The following is a 7,246-nucleotide window of genomic DNA, read 5'->3' on the forward strand; positions in this document are numbered from 1 at the left end:
GCTCAACATGACTGATTCAGTCACAATCGTGATTCACTTTAGTCCGTTCAGCTTAGCTCATTGTTTAAGACGTGTCATACTGAACAACTTGGGTGCACACCAGGCGTGGGGCTGGAAGGGGGGCATGTGGTGGAACTGGCCCCCCTGAAATATGATTGCCCCCCCTTCCCCCCTCTCAATCCATTGGATCAGAGTACTGTCACTTGGCTGCCTGTTCTGCCAATCTTCCCAGCCCTTCTCACATGGCCAATTAGGGCTTCCATGACAACTATCCAAAATTGTCATACCATGGAACCAGCACTAGAATTGTTATTACATTTGGGCCCGCCTAGTTGTGAGCCCATAAGAAATGTGTATTGTGATCGGATACACAACTTTAAAATGAAAACAAGCAACATTCATAATGAATGTGGTGTTTTGTAAAGCAGAATTACATAATGTTGTTCTATCCCATCCAATGTTTCCTAAAAATGTTTTAACAGATTTTCAGTGCTAAAGTCTGATACATGGTCACCCCTGTGCTCACTTTAAAAATCCCAGAATCGCCCCTGGTGCAAACACTTTTAAAAGAGCATTTGGACAATTAATCTCTCTCTTTAAATCAAAACAAATGAAATACTTTAGAGGCAGATGACCCTTCCCACCTATTGAATGGTACAGCCAAGTCCCCTTGACTGGCCAGTCAATATTTCCCGTCCAGCAAGGTAATGAAGATGAACAAATCAATCCTGCTCTGCACTGCAGTCGTGCTCTGCATTCTCATTGGACATCATTTTGTAATATTTTTTTATTAAAAACGCCTAAAAACCTAAAGTCGGTAACACCTTTAATGACAGAACGATCCCGCCCAGCGTCTTCGTTTAATATGCAGCAGGCCTTGCTCATTTCTAACGCACACTGTGATGGTCTATGCCCTTTGAATTTAAGAGACCCATATGTGGCATTTGTAGTTCTCAGATCTGAACTGGATTGCAGCCCTTTGCTTTCAAGATAAAAGAGAGAGAGGGCCATCGAGTTCTTGACTGCGGTATCTTACTTCAGAGACAGATAGGTCTTGTAAATTGGCACCCTGAGGCTGTTAGCATGGAACCGGCGTAGCCACAGAAGCAGCGGTTTTGTGGGGCTCTCCCCGGCGCTCCTGCCACTCTGTGCCGCAGGATTGCCAGCAGTTGCAGCCGGAAGAACATGAAGAATGGTATCTAATCCAACAAATCCAAGACATATTCCTGTTGTCAGCTATAAATGAGGAGAAAAAGTGCTTCCATTTCCTTTAGCATCTGAAAAAAAGCAGCATTTCCATCCATCCATCCACCACCCTGCCACCCACAGATGTGTTGAGCCCTCAGGCCACAGTTGATGAGATACAAAAGGAGGAGACCTTTTTTAGCTTGGCCCATCCGTACCCCCCTCCCCCACATCACCACCTCGAGCAATGACCCCTGACCTTTTAGACATCCAACAGGAGGTGGAGGTTTCAGAGGGGGGAACAGGATGAAAGTGTCTAATTCATCTGAAGAGAGGCAGGCTGGCTGGTGGCACTTTTTCAGCAAGGTAATGACGCGTGGTGTTTTCACTCTCTAAGTGTGTGTGTGTGTGTGTGTGTGTGTGTGTGTGTGTGAGAGTGTGTGGTGTGTGTGTGTGTGTGTGTGTGTGTGTGTGTGTGTGTGTGTGTATGTGTACACATGTGTGTTTCTGGGTTTTGTGATAACAGGGTGCGAACCCCATGCGGGCACCCACATAAAGGAGGACGGAGTGCCCCCCCCCACTCCATGAGCGATGAGGGAGGAAAGGAAATTGAAAATGGGGAGAGAAACAAAACAGGAAGACAGATGCGGAGGAAGCAGAGGATGCAGCTTGACAAAACGAGTGCAGAGTGAGATTTCACCCCGGGATGGAGGTGGGAGGCGAGGTGAGTTCAGAAGGGAGGGGGAATGCGTGCGTGAAGACGGAGAGAGGCTTCTTTTCTTCTCGTCCGTCATCAGACCTCCAGCCGGGGCTCCAAGGCCCCCTACACTGCGCCCCAGGAGAGGTGCATGGGCATGGGCCACTTACACACTGACAGACCTCCTGCCTGGATACTTTATCATCTAGACCAGACAGCACCGGAGGAGGGGGAAGGGAGGAGGAGGGGGAGGGGTAGCCTAAGAGGGATGCTGTTCTAGAGACAGATAGTCACGTTTTGTACACAATGACATACTTCATTATTCTACATCATCAACGTGCAATAAAATGTCCATGGTAAAAAAAACAAAAAAACATTTGTAGCGTTTGTAATGATTCAGTTTTTTGTGTGTTGCTCACAAGTGTTCCTAATAAACAATTGTTAACACACTTTGGAGATTTCTTTTTACGGAAGAGGATTAGGGCCACGTGTGAAAATGTTATTTGCGTTCTGAGATTAAAATGTATTTATTTAATCTCAGATCTCTAATAACACGTTTAAGAGTGGCCCTAATCCTCTGCCGTGTCTTCTGAGGCGGCAGATGCTGTACATCCAATGCCAACGTTTTGGCACAATATGTCTGGAATCATGATCTTCTCAGCTGATTTTGAGTGTTGGCGAGTAACAGAATACATGTACTGGCGTTAAATATTCAGAATACTAATTATGAGTAACTGTATTCCGTTACAGTTACAATTTAAATAGTTGTCATTTGGAATACAGTTACATTGTTGAAATCAGTGGATTACATGACGATACTTCTGTTTCACAAGTTTATTCACTATATAAATAAATGAAGGCAACTCCGTGTATTTCCCAGAAGCTCCAATTCTAAAACTAAAAAAAAAGAGCTTTTTGCGTGATCACTGATAGAGGTGATGTCACAACTGGTGGCGGTACTAGCCGACCGGGCTAGGTGGGTTAACACGCTGTGGTTAACAGCCCGGTTGACAGAGCATGGAGGGGGACAAGAGCTGGACCAGATGGACTTTATTCCTGTTGAGCTGTTGTGGTGGAAATTCCGGCAGGACCCTCGGTGGATGTATCTCCGGCGGGGCTGGAAGGCGATGTCCGGGTGAAGGTGGAGAGCCTCTGGCACAGGTCCAGGCAGCGCAACCGGAGTAGGTCAGTAGCCGAGTACCGCAGCAAACCCATCACCAGCAGGTGAACAGGCAGCAGAAAGAGCCAGGCACAGACAGACACGATGCATGGCCTACCGGCCCACATTCTGGATCAAAACTTTGGGCAGCGTCAACGGCCAGTGAAAACGCCAGGTGAGGCTCAGGTGAGCTGATGATGAAACTCACAAAAACAGTAGGCCAGTGGTAGTATTCCAATGAAGGCAGTTCCACTGTCTGATAAGGTCATAAAGCTCTCATAAAGAGTCTGGTAAGTTTAAGAGAAGAAAAAGTTACCGGCGAGCAGCGGCAGGAATTGTGCCAGCGTTCACTCAACGGTCCTTGTCATGTCAGACTCCAGACCCACATGAGAACAAAACAAGGTGGAGAGAAGACAAAAATGCGTCACCACATGTAACTTCACAGTATGCAGTACTACAAATTCACAATCTATCTGCTAGTTCATGTAGACATTCAGTCAGCTGGAAGACACCAGAATAGGCATGTTATGTAAGTATTTGATGGCTGCATTCCTACACTTAAGTAAGTAAGTATTCAGAATACGTTACTCTGATTAACGTAATGGAATACGTTACAAATTACATTTTTGGGCATACTCGCATATTCAGGATTCTTTAATGGAATATGTTTTGAAAGTATCCTTCCTAACACGGCCTAACCCTAGCCATAACTTGTCATGTTAAAACCCGAATGACACTTCCTAAAAGAAGTGTTATGTCATAAACCTTTATGACTTCTTAACAATGTTCACGTCACTCTTATGTAGATACCTTCAAGTGAAGTGTAACTGGATTTTTTTAAAGTTGTTAGTTTAACAGCAATAAGCATGCTCGTCTTCCAGAGAAAGAGACAGGGAATTAACTTCACCCCCCCATTAAATCTATTAAATCTGGTTCACCGATCATCATTCTCTGAGATTTTGCAGTTGCATCATAAATGCCTGTGCACACATATTGTTCAAAGTTATAGACACTAGAAAAGAGAGAACAGGCTTTTGGTTGGAAAATTATTTTAGTGTATCAGTTGGCAAAACAAAAAGTAAAAAAAAAAAACACTATGTTTATAATAGTGATGAGTAGCTCAGGCTGTGGTTAGTTCTTGGCTTCAGGAATGAAAGCAGACAACGGATGTTCCTCACAGAGAGAAGCAACATGAGCTTACTGCTTGTGTGTGTTTTTGTGTGTGTTTTTGTGTGTGTTTGTGTGTGCTGACAGTGGGAGGGCTGTAGTGTGCGTAGGCCACGACTCGTCTCTGGTTCGCTCAGACAACAGATCTGCACACAACCCAGCTTTACAGAGCTCCAAATCAGCTCTCACAGATGGATCTTTATTGCTTTTCTTGGAAAACAGATAGGAAATAATTGCACTTTGCAGAGTAAAAAAAACAAAAAAAAACTCTGGTCCAAATTAACCCACGAGCACAGAGCGGAGAAACTTTTCTAATTAAACATCCATTAACTTGTTGGCGTTTACCGACGCATGGACAGAATGCCATTGTATTACTGCATGCTTAATGAAAAGGAAAAATACTTCAAATGATTTTTATTTCCAGAAAAAAAGCTGTCACGTGGAATGTGGCTGAGGTCTATATCCAACCTCAGGGACAGGGTGGAAACTATTGAGAGGAGGTGTGTGGGCTGGATAGTGTATTTAATTTAGTAAAAAGCATGAACCTTAGAGCCTTCATGTCTTTTCGAGCTGCTACATGAATGTTGGGAACAATGTCATGGGAAACTGTGCTAGTTGTCGAGACATTTCACTTCAAATCACATACGACAATGCATGATGGGAAGTCAGGGAATTGTGTAGTGGTGGAACATAAATAAGTACATTTATTCCAGTTTTGTACTTAAGTCCGAATGTTGAGGTACTTGTAATTTACTTTTTACTTTTTAATGCCACTTTCTACTTCTACTCTGCTGCTTTTCAGAGAGAAAAATATTACTTTTTAATCCACTTACATTCATCTGACAACTTTAGTTACTGGTTACTTTACACAATAATATTTAACTCAGAACACATGTTCTTTGTTGTTCTTTACTTTTAACACTTTAACTACATTCTCCTTATGATACTTTCAGACTTTTACTGGAGAAACATTTTCAATGCAGGACTTTCACTTAAAACAAAGTATTTTAACAGTGTGGTATTAGTACTTTTACTTCAGCAAAGGATCTGAATACCACTGCATGCATGTCTGTAAAAGGGCACGGCATCCAATATTTGTAGGTATTTGAGACATTTTAGTCTTTTTCTCATGGTTGCTTAATGGCCTCCATGGAGGGCGAGGCTAATCTCTACAGTTCATCATATGTGACTGTTTTTCATATATGAAAATTCATGTGTGCCTATGTGCAATACCAATGTCTGAATTGTGTGTAATTTATCATAATAAATTAACTGTTTGACGTTAAAGTGTTTAAGTGTTCACTGATGCAAGTGCCTTAACCATGTTAGGAGGAGTTTATTTAAAATATGTGTCCAAGATACTGTACGCAAGCAGAAAGAGAAATACAATAGAAAGTCACCATGTATTTTGAATGCTAAGCATTCTGAATCCATCTCCTGCTGGCATTTCCGTTTTTCTTTCAGCTCCCATGTTAACAGGTAAGAGCTTCCACACTGCGTGCGTGACACGTCTCAGGCACCAGAAACGCGTGCATGCTAGAAATAGGACAGACGCCTATTTTTCACGTGACACACAAGCGTGTTGGAAGCGTTTCCAGGCAAAATAGAATAGGAAAAGATGTTTATATATCATTCTGACATGAATACATTCAATAAATGACATTTTGATGTTCAAAAGTCTCTAGGTTTTGACCTAAATACAGATATAAATGTAATTAAATAATTATTGATTATCAAATGTTGCACCTGTCAATACAGAACAAAATATTCTTCAGCCTATTTTGCCGCCAATACTACCAACGTTTTTTTTCCTCTTATCAGTTGAAGAACACGCTGTTATTTCATTTTATCAATGGGAAACATACGTGTACCACGGCTAGCAGCAGAAGCGCTGCGCCAGACATATTTCTGGTGTGCAAAGACATAGAAAACGCCACGCAGCCGCCACGCAGCTGACACGCCACAGAAGAGCCACGCTCACCTAGGTTCATGGTGATTTTGGCACACACACACACACACGCGCACACACCGCATAAAGGCTACAATTACCACAGTTTTCCCTCTCATTCTGTCACTTTCTATCAGAGAGAGCGAGAGAGAGAGAGTTATGGTTGGGGCCTTGATTATTTGTTTTGTTTTCTATTTTTCTGAGTTTTCTGTTGGCCTGCCCTGTTTTTTTTCCCTGCTGGTTTCTTTTGTCTCTCACTCCCCCTCCTGCTGACAGCGCACACCTGAGTTCAATCCACTATCACCTGCTCCCGCCGCCCACACCTGCCTGCCATCTCCAATCAACAACACTACACCTACCCCAGCTCTCCATTCACTCTCTGCTTGAGCCGTGCTTTGTTCACCCTGGTGAGACTAGCTACAAGTCTCTTGCTCTTTTACAACATTTAAATCCCTGTGTTTGTAGTCACTTACTTCTTGTGTCTTGTGGAGAAAAAAAATAACCTGGTACTATCCACAGCTTTTTTTCAATAGAAACCCCAAAAAGAAGAGAGAGGGGCAGGCACGTATCTATGCTATGCTTCACAACTGTTAAGCGGCCGGTGTGTTTTTTCATCTGTCTCATCACTCCCCGAACCCATTTCAAGACTTCTATCTAATTTATCAGTTCTGAAGTTCACAAGAAAATATGCAGGTGCTCTTTTTATTGTTAGAACTTGCATTTCCTTGCAATGTCCCTGCTGAAACGGGTGCCAATATGAAGTCTTAACTACATGTTGAATTTGATGAGGAGAATACATCCCTGATACAAAGAGAGGATTGGTGTCCTCTGAAAGGGTTTGATCTTTTCAAATGAATATCACAAGGAAAGCATTAAAAATGAAGTAGAAACCCACCCCAGCTTGGCCCAACCAAACCGGAGCCAAAAGATGGCACAACCCTAACCCTTCATCAAAAAGAAAAATAACTTTCCCTTCTCGGACCACCCCGCGTGCCCTTAATAATTAGTACATTTATAAATCCTTCTCACTGTCTCCCTCACACACATACACACACACACACTCTCACACCCACACACACACACACACACA

This window comes from Etheostoma spectabile, chromosome 10 (genome assembly GCF_008692095.1).
Source record: "Etheostoma spectabile isolate EspeVRDwgs_2016 chromosome 10, UIUC_Espe_1.0, whole genome shotgun sequence".
Lineage (NCBI taxonomy): Eukaryota > Metazoa > Chordata > Actinopteri > Perciformes > Percidae > Etheostoma > Etheostoma spectabile.